The sequence below is a fragment of the Pinus tabuliformis genome, chromosome 7 (genome assembly GCF_031772625.1).
Source record: "Pinus tabuliformis cultivar Carrire ecotype Pingquan chromosome 7, CPIR1, whole genome shotgun sequence".
NCBI lineage: Eukaryota > Viridiplantae > Streptophyta > Pinopsida > Pinales > Pinaceae > Pinus > Pinus tabuliformis.
The window spans coordinates 834780423-834792825 of record NC_142293.1 but is presented as its reverse complement, the minus strand read 5'-3'; the positions used below and the strand labels follow the sequence as shown (position 1 = coordinate 834792825).

At 35.3% G+C, this 12403-nt stretch overlaps 1 protein-coding gene across 2 annotated transcripts in view; it reads right to left on the bottom strand.

The window, feature by feature from the left end:
- The window catches only part of LOC149250203 (transcription initiation factor TFIID subunit 11-like), a 93665-nt gene extending 87788 nt beyond the window's left edge, over window positions 1-5877 (bottom strand). The window contains exons 1-2 of one of the 2 annotated variants that reach the window (XM_089458954.1): window positions 5696-5877; window positions 1874-1984 (exon numbers count right to left, since the gene is read on the bottom strand). The gene's annotated coding sequence lies outside the window, so the exon portion shown is untranslated. The remainder of the gene's footprint in view (window positions 1-1873; window positions 1985-5695) is intronic. The other variant, XM_089458953.1, reaches the window with a different exon arrangement.
- Between the last annotated feature and the right edge of the window lie 6526 nt (window positions 5878-12403).

Sequence of the window (12403 nt, the reverse complement as noted above, 5' to 3'; positions counted from 1 at the left end):
TTTGGATGAAAGTCTTGTTGGGGTACATTGCACTCATTAGTTCATTAGGACCTCATCAGAACCTACGCTCTAGCCATCAACAGATTCTCTTCATACATTATTAGGGGCAAATATGACCACTTTTCATGCATTACTAGCCATTCCCTATCATTTGGCAAATTTTCTGTTTTTAGGGTTTTCAATTTTAGCAGATCCAATTTTAGTAGGGGTGCCACCTAGGATGACATGTGGTGCTGACTGGATACTGGTTGGAGGATAACATGGATAATTCCATTCCATTAATTTGTACTACCTCACGCATGGGACCTTACTAGAGTGAGTACACACTTCCTAATTTTTAGCAGTTCTCCTCCCTTTGTTAGTTTACTTTTGCTCCTATTTTGGGGTTTAAATGAATTTAACTGGAAAGTTTTTGCATGTGAGTGTTATTAATTAGTTCTAATTGATTCTAATTTACTTCCAATTCACTCCATTTTAGGATATTTTGCTAATTTTGGGTCTCCTAGTCTAATTTTGACTTGTTTGCCAACTAGGAAAAGTGCTTTTGAGTTATACTAAGTGCATGCACATGGAACCCCAACCTAATTCGAATTGGCTATTCCTCTTGGAGAGTCTATATACTGTATTCATGTCAAACAATAATATATCATCAGACTTTATGAGTAATTCAAATTCTCTCCTTGGTTTATTAGTCAATTTCTTGATAGTTTTATTCTCTCTTCTTTCTTGTTTTGCATGTAGCTAGTCGAGTATTTTTTCAAATTTAGATCCTATGATTGTGCTTAAATCCAGCATGGTATCAGAGAATAACTGAGTTTGTGAAAATTATTGATATTTTATTGCATATTTTACAAGTTAGAACAACCAACAAAGAATGGACTAGCTCACTGTCATTCTCATTCCTTTCATTTACTTTGACTGGAAGCCAAAGATCCTTCTATTGCTGCGCAGTAAGGGACTCTATAGGATTCCAATGGGTACTGAAATTGAGCTTACATCAGCCAATGAGAAATCAAATACTTCAATAGGATGAATGAAGCCTATGGAGTAATTTGTTTGTCTATTTCACTTTATCTACTCTTTCATTTCAGTTATGCTCAACACCTAAGGAAGTTTGGATAAAACTGGAGGGATTGTTTGGCAAGCAAGACGAGTTGAGAGGACATCAGAGGACATATCAGCTGCAGAATGAGTTGATTTCTCTAGATCCCAACCATTTTGAGACCCTACAAGACTTCTCCAAGTTCAAGACTATGGTGACATAGGCCAAAAATTGTGGAATTGATAGGGAGGAGGAACAACTTATCCTTTTGTACTTTCTAAACTAGGTCGTCAATATTTTATCTTTGTCTTTTCAATTCATGCTGCTAAATTCTCCATGGGTAAGAATTGGACAATGCCATTTTGGGATGATTTCATTGAGTCCATAATACATGAGCACAATAAGCTCATACATATTGGGGTTCTTAAGCCTTCCACACTGTATACGCTTATAGTGAAGGATGATAACAAGAAAGGCAAGCGGAAAACAAAGGATCTTGATCATAAAGATGGAAAAGGTTCTCAGTCTAATAAGGAGATTAAGATTTCCAAGGGAAAAAAATCTAAGAAGAGAATATTTGAAAAATTCTTGAAAGAGGGGAATATTGTTTGACATAGCACAGCACAGATAAAATACCCTAAAAGAGTATGGACACCATAACAATCTCAAAGAAAGTTTATAGAAATAGTGAAAAACAAATAAGCTAACCAAGGTTTTTAATTGTAACGAGTAGGCACTCAAAGTATTAGAAGTAAAGAAGAGATTTTTTCATTCAATTTTATTGAAAACAATGCAGAGAAAGAGAAAAAAAAAAATCTACTATATGCATACCAATTGCTCCAAGGGAATCAAGATGATCGACACACTAAACCAATCCAAACCTTGGCACAACCTTGCCACTTTTTATTCTTTCCAAATTATCTTTAAAACCTGCAAAATTCGCTACACCAGAAAAATGGCATAAGATATATTTCAATTTATATTATACTTGTTAAGCAAACAAACAATATGCTTTTGTTGTTTGTCATATTAGCCATAAAAATAAACTATTATAAAAGACAATTATTTCCTGTACAACTTATGAAGTTAGAAGCTTCGGAAAATTTATGAAGTTAGAAGTTTGTAATAAACCACTAGGACTCTAATGACAATTGTAGAGCAATCATCTAGTGTCAACAGTTATTTTGATGAAAATTCCAGCTCCTCCAGTTCTGTTTACACCATTCAAAACTCAAAACTTATTATGCCATAGAACATAATAAATGAGAATATCGACAAACAAGAATGATCCAAAGATTTCAGTTATGAGTCATAAGCCAATCCTTGTTCGAAGTGAATTCCATACCTTACATGAGTTCTTTTTTCAAAATCTAGCCTCCCTCGCTACAAACACTAAGCAACCTAGTATTGCTAAGCAAATCATGGCAGCTGAAAAGTACCTGTTTTGCAATTCAGGTGATGTGTATTTTCCATAACCTATACTTAACCATGGACCTTATTAATTATGGAGATCCCTGCCTATTTAGTGATACATTCTTGGAGCATAAGATCTCGGTTACTGTTGACATGCAATGTGAGCATGTCATTTATAACATATTAGATATAATGTAAAATGCATGTCAAAAGTGTGCCACAAATTGTTGTTGAGCAAAGAAACCAACCAAAACATTCAAGCAATCTTTAAACTAGATCCTTCTTGAATACAAACTTCAACAACACCATGCAGAATCAATTCACTATTGTTATTGAAACAAGTAACATCATGCCATGTCTTAAAGTCTCATGGATAGCTAGTCTTAAAGTCTCATGGATAGCTAGGGCATCAAATGGCTGTTTCAATGATTCTAAATGTCTCAACCAAACTGAATGAAATGCAACATCGAATGACACCATGTATTACATGCAATGTGGAACACCAACAGTTTACAACTTTCTAGTGCATATCTGACAAGAACAAATCCTTTAAACCAATAAAAAGGATTTGACAACCCTGGAAGGTATTTGTCCGACACCAATAGTACAGTACAAGTATCCTAATCCTTTTGGCTATGTATGTCACTTACCAATATAAAAAGTAGGAAAATTAATCTATTCTTTTTCGCATGTATAGCACTTATTTATTCTCTTCTTGTCTATTTGGGTTGGGATAAGAACCAAAGAGAATATATGAACACCTAAAACTAGGAAGCCATTGGAAGGACTGGCAGACTAGCTTGATTTAGTGGCAGACTTAGCCATTAGCTCCATCCTCGGAAGCATCATTTGAATCTAACAAGAGTGGGGCAGTACGCCTTCCACTTAAAGATAGACCCCCTCTTGGAAACTAGTTCAAGTTGTATCTAGATAAACAAACTTAATTTCACTATATGAAGCAGCTATCTAGGGAATCATTTCTCTTTATTGATAGGTCCTATAAATCCAGATGTTCTTCTCTTTATTATGCTGAGGAATCGACCTTATAAAATGAAAAATCAAATTTGAAGCCAACTAAAAACAACATAATCCTGACCTATAAGCACACAATCAAAAAATGCAATGAAGAAAACATAACATTTCACTTGAATATTCAACACAGGATTGATTTCTCAATTTATTATACAAACATCCAATGTGAACTGCAATCTAATCCATTTTATTAGTCATGTTACTTAGTGATAGACTTTGCTCTGATCTTTCGATTCAACAGCTTGTGGCCTGGGCCAGGGCCCACTGCTAGACTCAATTAGAAAGCTTTGGTATGAGTTTTTGTCGATGAAACATTTGGTGCACCGGTGCTCTAGAGGGTTCTTTGTTGAATTTGGAGATTCAGCTTACAGACACCGGTTTTAGAAGGGGGCTGTTTACGTAGAGCCATGATTTGCCAGTTTTTTATTCTGCCACTTTCGTGACATTGCCTACTTAATATGGGTGGAGCTGCCAAATTCACCCCTACTTTTTTAAGTCAAGAAAGTTTGTATCAGGCTTTAGCAACCCTATTGGAAAGCACATCCCAATCTGTGAGAGTCCAACGGAGAAAATCAAGGGTACCTGTGCCCAAGCTAATGTACAAATAGACCAAAAGTAATGATAATAGATTTGTGTCAGTAAACTGAAACCAAATTTGGATCTTGAAAAATGTGGTATTCAGATGCAGAACCTGTCATAAATATAGGCATATGGCAGTAATCTGCTCAAAAGAAATTAGCCGAAGGAGTGAAATTTCCTTGGAGAGAAAACCAAGACAGGAGACAGTCTTGAAGAAGTAAGACAGAAAAGGAGAAAACCGTTTGGGAGGGTGATAGCCTTACTGCCACATGGAAGGCATGAGATCCAGTAGGAGAAGAATGCCAGGGGGAAATATGCAGCAGAAGACCTGTGTTCACTTATGGGAAGGAATATAAAAACCCAGGTAAAAATGACCCAGGTGAATCTAATCCCTTTGATAAACGGGAGAACAAAATCCAAGTACTTTTAGATATTGTAAAGATGGAAGATGAAGATCATCTGAGTTGAGCAAATATCCAGAAGTAAATAAACAAGAAAGTTCAGCCTTGGAGAAGAACAGGAATGCAACAAGGGCAAAGGATAGTTGCTCCGCCCATGAAGTCATTGACAAATCATGGAAGAAAAAAGATCTGGTCTTGAGATAAGAATTTTGGAACAGGTAAGAGATATGGTAAATGCAGAATAATAACTTTCAGTCACTAGTACATTAGGAGTAAATTAACCTGTCTAACAAACTAATATGAATTACAGCAAACATAAAATAAGAACAAGCTGGAGGATAGATAAGAAGTAAAAGGATTCTGCCAAGGTCGTAATTTGTGATCTTTTGAGAATAGCTTGGAGTCTGGACAATTTATTTTAATCTGGAAGGGGTAGACGTGCAGGTCTCCGGATACTTCTGTAATAGGAGAAAACAATGCACCTTCTATCTCTTCGACTGATCAATTTTGACTCCAATAATCTACTAAAAACCAAAGCTAACAAACGGGCATTGTTTGTAAATGAGATAATCCACATGAATTGAAATTGTATACAGTAAATCAAAATTATTTCACACTGTATAGACAGATCCCATGTGAATTAAAATTGTATCCAATAAGCGTAGCTGATTTTTAAATTGCACATACAGAGCCGGGAGCCAACCTAATTTGAAATGTAATGGAAGAAACCAAATGAACCACATTGTATTTAATGGAATGATTCCAGATGTGAATGAATTAAAATTCTATAGAATCAGGCCAGGTGATTTTTTATTGTATACACACGACCGAAATGAATTGAAATTGCGTATAGGTTTTAGTTGGTTTTCAAGAAAAGCTGCGAGTTGCATCCTTCCAACATAAATTCAATGAAAATAAGCATGCTTACTATGCATTGCAAATGCTTTTCTCTGGCTCTGGCCTTGGAGACAAATATAATTTTCCAAACAGGGGCAAACCTCTAAACTAAATATCTGCAACGGATGGGATTCCAGAGAACATTCCAAACAGGAACTTCCAAATCCAAATAAATAGCAAAGCTCGGATAACATTCGTAATAGCGGAGCAATGGAGTTCGAAAGGAGTAAAACATACATAGTTGGAATGTATACAAATTGGTAAATTTAAGACATGCAGTGAAATGGGTATTGAAGCAGTATGTGGAACAGCAATGACAACTACTACTTACTCTGTTATAGACAGTTTTGGGGCGCCTTATTCTTCTTCTTCACATCGATGGGGTTCGATTATCCGGGGCTCCTTACTGAGGTGCATCAATACAATACTATTTTTTGTTAAAGAATTTGTGCCCCCCCTATTTTCTGTACTGAAGCGCATAAATACAATACTATTTTTTCGTTAAAGAATTTGTGCCCCCTATTTTCAATACAATTTCACATTGCTTTCAGGCGGGCCGTACAAGCCCTTCAAAAGGCGTGTTGCGTAACGAGGCGATCATTTTGGGCTGATGGTAACTTTTTTACTCCAATAAAGAATTTTTTTATTTTGTAAAATATTGATTTTGATGTAGAAGTGTTACAATAAAGTAAAAATACATTCAGTCCACCCAAAACCCCAAAACCTATGGCAACTAAAATTTTACAGTTGTAACCTAGAGATTTTGATGATGTTGAATTTATTATTAAAAAAACAAAAAAAAATTATTTAAACACCTCCACAATTAGATTTTATGAAAAAACAATGATCAAATTCCAACAAAAATTAGTCATCTGAACAAAATTGTCATAGACAATGTCTTGAATTTGAATGGCACCACCATTTCATGGTAGCTTTTGCTCTTCAATCAAACTCCTTCTGTGGGGTGTGGACAATTCGGACAGCTTGAGTGGGCCTAATGGTTAAGAGCATGTGTTTCCTCCTAAGAGGTCACAGGTTCAAAACCAGAGGGGGGTAGAGTATGTATGCCTTCGTAGACTTAGCAGTCAAATCGCTGCGCGGAGGTGGGTCCCTTGTCCCATAAACAAGGGGGTCTCATACACAAATTGGTGTATGGGTTGGTCGTGACCTTAAAAATGGATATTATTATTAATAATAATAATATATTTGCATCAACATTTCCATCAAAGGAGTATCATTGCTTATAAGATATGATTTGTGTTGGTTAACGTAGCCCTGCGCATAGTTTGCATTCGATGTTATCTATGTAACTAGTTCGTTAATGGAAACAATTAAAACACATGATGTGGTGATTTGTAGTTAAAACGCATCTCTAAGCAAGAGGATTTAATAAATTAAAATTTGGATATCTTTAGTAAAGATAAAGATATATTTTATTTCATGAATAGGCATGGCTTTCTTTCTCAAAACTAAGAAGGCACATAATAAATAGTTAAAACACATCTCTAAGCTAGAGGATTTAATAAATCAAACTTTGGATATCTTCAGGAAAGATAAAGATATTTTTTATTTCATGAATCAGGAATGGCTTTCTTTCTCAAAACTAAGAAGGCACACAACAACTCATTCCAAGAATCAGGGACTCCATACAGTCACTAGCGGTTGGAATCCCGATAATTACCAACAGGCACCAATGGTTGCAATCCCGAGAATTCATGGTTTTATTTTCAACCAATCCTCTACCATACACGAAGGGGTGACCATCTTTTCGAAATTCTTTTAGCGTTGTGATATTAAAGAAAGTTATTGGAGTTTTCATTTGTTTTATTACCTCCTCCACTATTTTCATTGTACAGGACAATAACCAACTAATGTGTCATCAAAGACAGGCTAGGATTCACCCACACATCTTCCCCCTGAATGCCATTGCCCACCCCCTATTTCCATCCAAACATATAGTATTAGGTCATAGTAGACAAACTGCAAGAGAAATATAGAATCCCCAGTAGTGCAAACAAAGAGTCAAATTGTCTCAATAGAAATGTGATGGTGAATAGCTCTAAAAGAATACATGAGTCTTTCTAGAGTCTACAAGTGTGTACCCATGATGCCCATGTCATCAACTCCCTTCTGAAAGCAAGCATAACATCAAAATAGGGATGCATATAGAAGAAAATATTTTTGCGACGTCCCAAAATTCTTGCAAACAAATATAGTTAAGAATGTCCTAAACATCCACAAAACTAAGTTCTATCATTTGAAGAGATTCTAAGAAATACCCTTATGATGTCTTGGTGTGAGCCCACCAATGTGCAAAATTAATATCATAATATCAACATCTTTCCACTTAGAGGAAGTTTTATCAATCTTGTCGCTTCACAAATTTTGTCTCTTACTCTTTCCAATTCTAGCCTTGCCCTCTTGAACTAAAAAGTGGCTAACATAGAACTCAATTGTGCACTGATATTCTTGGACCGATTTCACAAATTCTATGGACATATAAAGAATCACAAATTTCGATGAGGAAATAGAAAAATAAAGCTTTTAGATTTACATAAAAGGAGTGGAGACATTTTTTTCATTCGAAAACCAAATAAAGAATTCAAAGGTATGAGATTTTTCTTCTTAAATTTTACTATACATTCATGCATATAGAATAGATACATGTCCCACATTATTTAATTTACGATAGACTTATCATAAACATGAAGGTATAGAATCCTCTTTCCTTTTCATAATTTTTCGATGATGGGTTTCATACACTCATCTTCCGTTAGGAGCAACTTCACTTGGAAGAAAAAGCATGGATTCCCATTAGTTTCGATTGATGGCATCCCCAATAGAAACAAGCTGCTTGCTTCTTAATTCTTCTAGCATGTTGATGCATTGAATATGGAGAAAAGAGAAAAAAAATGAGCATGAAATAGTATCATTAGTAGGATAAGTTCAGAAAACCTATCATGTAAGAACAATGAATGGGCTAGTCACAACCCCATTATAAAAAAAGTGATTCAAACACCCCCACAATCAGATTTTCTGAAAAAACAATGGCCAAATTCCAACAAGAAATAGTCGTCTAGACAAAATTGTCATAGATAATGCCATTTGAATTTGAATGGCACCACCATCCCATGGTAGCATTTGCTCTTCGATCAAACCCCTTCCCTGTGGCGAGGACAATTCAATACATGATTTGCATCAGCATTTCCATCAAAGGAGCCTCATTTCTCGTAAGATATGATTTGTGTTGGTTAACGTAGCCCTACACACAGTTTGCATTCAGTGTCTGTGTAATTAGTTAGTTAATGGAAACCATTAAAACACATGATGTGGTGATTTGTAGTTAAAACACGTCTCTAAGTCAGAGGATTTAATAAATTAAAATTTTGATATCTTTAGTAAAGATAAAGATATATTTTATTTCATGAATAGGAATGGCTTTCTTTCTCAAAACTAAGAAGGCATGCAATAAGTAGTTAAAACACATCTCTAAGCTAGAGGATTTAATAAATCAAAGTTTGGATATCTTCAGGAAAGATAAAGATATTTTTTATTTCATGAATTAGGAATGGCTTTCTTTCTCAAACCTAAGAAAGCACACAACGACTCATTTCAAGAATTAGGGACTCCACAGAGTCACTACCAGTTGGAACCCCAATAATTACCCACAGGCACCAATGGTTGCAATCTTGAGAATTCATGGTTTTATTTTCAACCAATCCTCTACCATACACGGAGGGGTGAACATATTTTCGAAATTCTTTCAGCTTTGTGATATTAAAGAAAGTTATTGGAGTTTTCATTTGTTTTATTACCTCCTCCACTATTTTCATTGTACAAGACAATAACCAACTAATGTGTCATCAAAGATAGGCTAGGATTCACCCACACATCTTCTCCCTAAATTCCATTGCCCACCCCTTATTTCCATCCAAACGTATAGTATCAGGTCATAGTAGACAAATTGCAAGAGAAATATAGAATCCCCAGTAGTGCAAGCAAAGAGTCAAATTGTCTCAACAGAAATGTGATGGTGAATAGCTCTAAAAGAATACATGAGCCTTTCTATAGTCTACAAGTGTGTACCATGATGCATATAGAAGAAAATACTTTTGCAACATCCTAAAATTCTTGCAAACAAATATAGTTAAGAATTTCCCGAGCGTCCATAAAACTAAGTTCTACCATTTGAAGAGATTCTAAGGAATACCCTTATGATGTCTTGGTGTGAGCCCACCAATGTGCAAAATTAATATCATAATATCAACATATTTCCACTTAGAGGAAGTTGTATTAATCTTGTTGCTTCACAATTTTTGTCTCTTATTCTTTCCAATTCTAGCCTCGTCCTCTTGAACCAAGAAGTGGGTAACATAGAATTCAATTGTGCAATGATATTCCTAGACCGATTTCACAAATTCTATAGACATATTGAAAGAATCACAAATTTCGATGGGGAAATAGAAAAATATAGCTTTTAGATTTACATAAAAGGAATGAAGGCATTTTTTCATTCAAGGACCAAATAAAGAATTCAAAGGTATGAGATTTTTATTCTTAAAATTTACTATACATTCATGCAAATAGAATAGATACATGTCCCACATTATTTAATTCACGATAGACTTATCATAAACATGAATGTATAGAATCCTCTTTCCTTTTCATAATTTTTTGATGATGGTTTTCATACACTCATCTTCCGTTGGGAGCAACTTCACTTGGAAGAAAAAGCATGGATTCCCATTAGTTTCGATTGATGGCATCCCCAACAAAAACAAGACACTTGCTTCTTAATTCTTCTAGCATGTTGATGGCATTGAATATAGAGAAAGAGAGACAAAAAAAAAATGAACATGAAATAGTATCATTAATAGGATAAGTTCAGACAACCTATCATGTAAGAACAATGAATGGGCTAGTCACAACCCCATCACAAAATTGAATATGTTAACTACTAAAGTATATAGTAAATTTGTAAAAATGAGGACAATGAGTATTAATTATTTTAACAATGCACGAACTTGAGGTAGAATGCATTGTAAGAACAATGAATAAACAAATTCATTAGCAAGATAAGAACTAGTTCAAACAACCTACATTGTAAGAACATTCAATGGGCTAGTTCTACAACCCGTTCAAAAAATTGAGTATGTTAACTAACTAAACTATGCACTAGAATTGTAGCAATGAGGAGGAAGATGAGCATCAATTAGTTTTATAATGTTTGAATGTGAGACAATATCATTAACAAGTAAGCACTAGTTCAGACAATCTACTTTGTAAGAGAAATGAATGGACGATATCATTAGCAAGATAAAAACCAATTCAGATGTAACAACCCCTGGTTGATTTTCTATGTAAATAAAATAAGACCAAGGTCATGGGACATCTATTCCAAGTTGAATGTTGGGAAAAACACTTTAGTGGGAATTACTTGTGATTAATAATGGCTATGAAAATTGGCAAAGGCTAAGAGGCAATAATTGGCATTTAATTGTGAAAATAAAGGAAAATAGGAGAAAAAGAAGGTGAACAGACACAAATTTCCATGCTAAAGAAATTAGAGGAAAATTGAAGGAAAATGAAGAAAATAGAGGCCTTAATGATAAAAAGGCTTATGAGGATCAATTCACAGCTTTTCTTAGTTTGAGCTTTTGTCAATTTAGTTTTGGCTCTCTCATTCATTCTCTCATACTCTTATACTCTTGCACACTAAAAATCTTAGAGCACTTGGGCATTCACTTGGATTTGGAGAAAGAAAGTAAAGGAAAGCAGGGAAGCGCAAGGAAACAAAGGGATCAACAACTACAACTAGATTGCTTTGCAGGTAACAGGTTGCATGTGTGATTTCCTTGTTGATTTCTAGATGCATGGTATATGCATGTGAGTCTTTGGTTATGTGTTGTCATTAGCATGGAAATTTGCTTAAATTGACAGTGGGTTTTAGCCTTGTCATGTCATTTCCTAGATAGCCATGGTATTGTGGGTTTCTTCCACTTGTTTTTATGATTGGTGCTTAGGTTCCTTATGGTTGTGGGTTGGAACAAATGCTCTGGAAGCCCTAGAAAAATTTGGGTTGAGTTACTAGTTCTTAGATTTGTTGGTTGGGATAAATGCTTTGCAGCCCTTCGTCGGTTGAGTTACTAGTTCCTGAAATCATAGTTGGAATAAACACTCTAGAGCCCTAGGAGGTTATGGCTTGAGTTACTAGTTCCTGAAGCCCTATACAACTTGGGTAAAGACTGATCTGGTTGATGTTAGTGATTTCCAAACTGTAGAGGTGGAATCACTGTGGTTGAGGGTTGAGGTGGTTTGGCCTCTGGAAGCCCTAGTTTGGTTTTGTTTTGGTTTATTCCATGATATCCCACATTCATGCTTGGAATATGGCATGGGGGTGATTGGTTGAAAGAGAGATTTGGTTCAGCCCAATCTATGGTCGGGTGGTACGTGGAAGTCCCTGACTTGGTTGACATTTTCACATGTTAATATGAGATATTTTCCTGTTGTGATCAATGAGCATTTTTATTAATTATGATGGTGATGTTATGGCTAATTTGCCATGGTTTCTATGTTGGTTATTTACTAGTCATATGATGTATTCCATCTATGGTTTTTGACATGTTTTGATAAGTTATGGAATGATTGATGAGTGCATGGACTAACAAGTTTTATTGCAGTTAGTTAAAGACAGCTTGGAGCCTTCTTGGTGATTCTTAGATGAAGACTATCAGTTTATGATCAGATATGCATTCATGACCTGTAGCTTACATGTTTTCCATATGTTTGACGAAATTTCTAATGTGTTCTAGGTTTGTTTATTCAAGTTTGAATGTTTAGCTTTGCCATTATGTTAAATATGATTCTGGAAAGTTACAAGAAGTTTTGGGCGGTGGTCTAGAGGCTAGCCTGGAAAAGTGGCTTAGATCTCAGGATTGCAGGCACTGAACTAAGGAATTTAGGCTATAAATGCATCGAAGCAAGCCTATGCGTGCAGTTGGAGGCCTATAACTGCATCCTTACCTTGTTGTGCATGCAA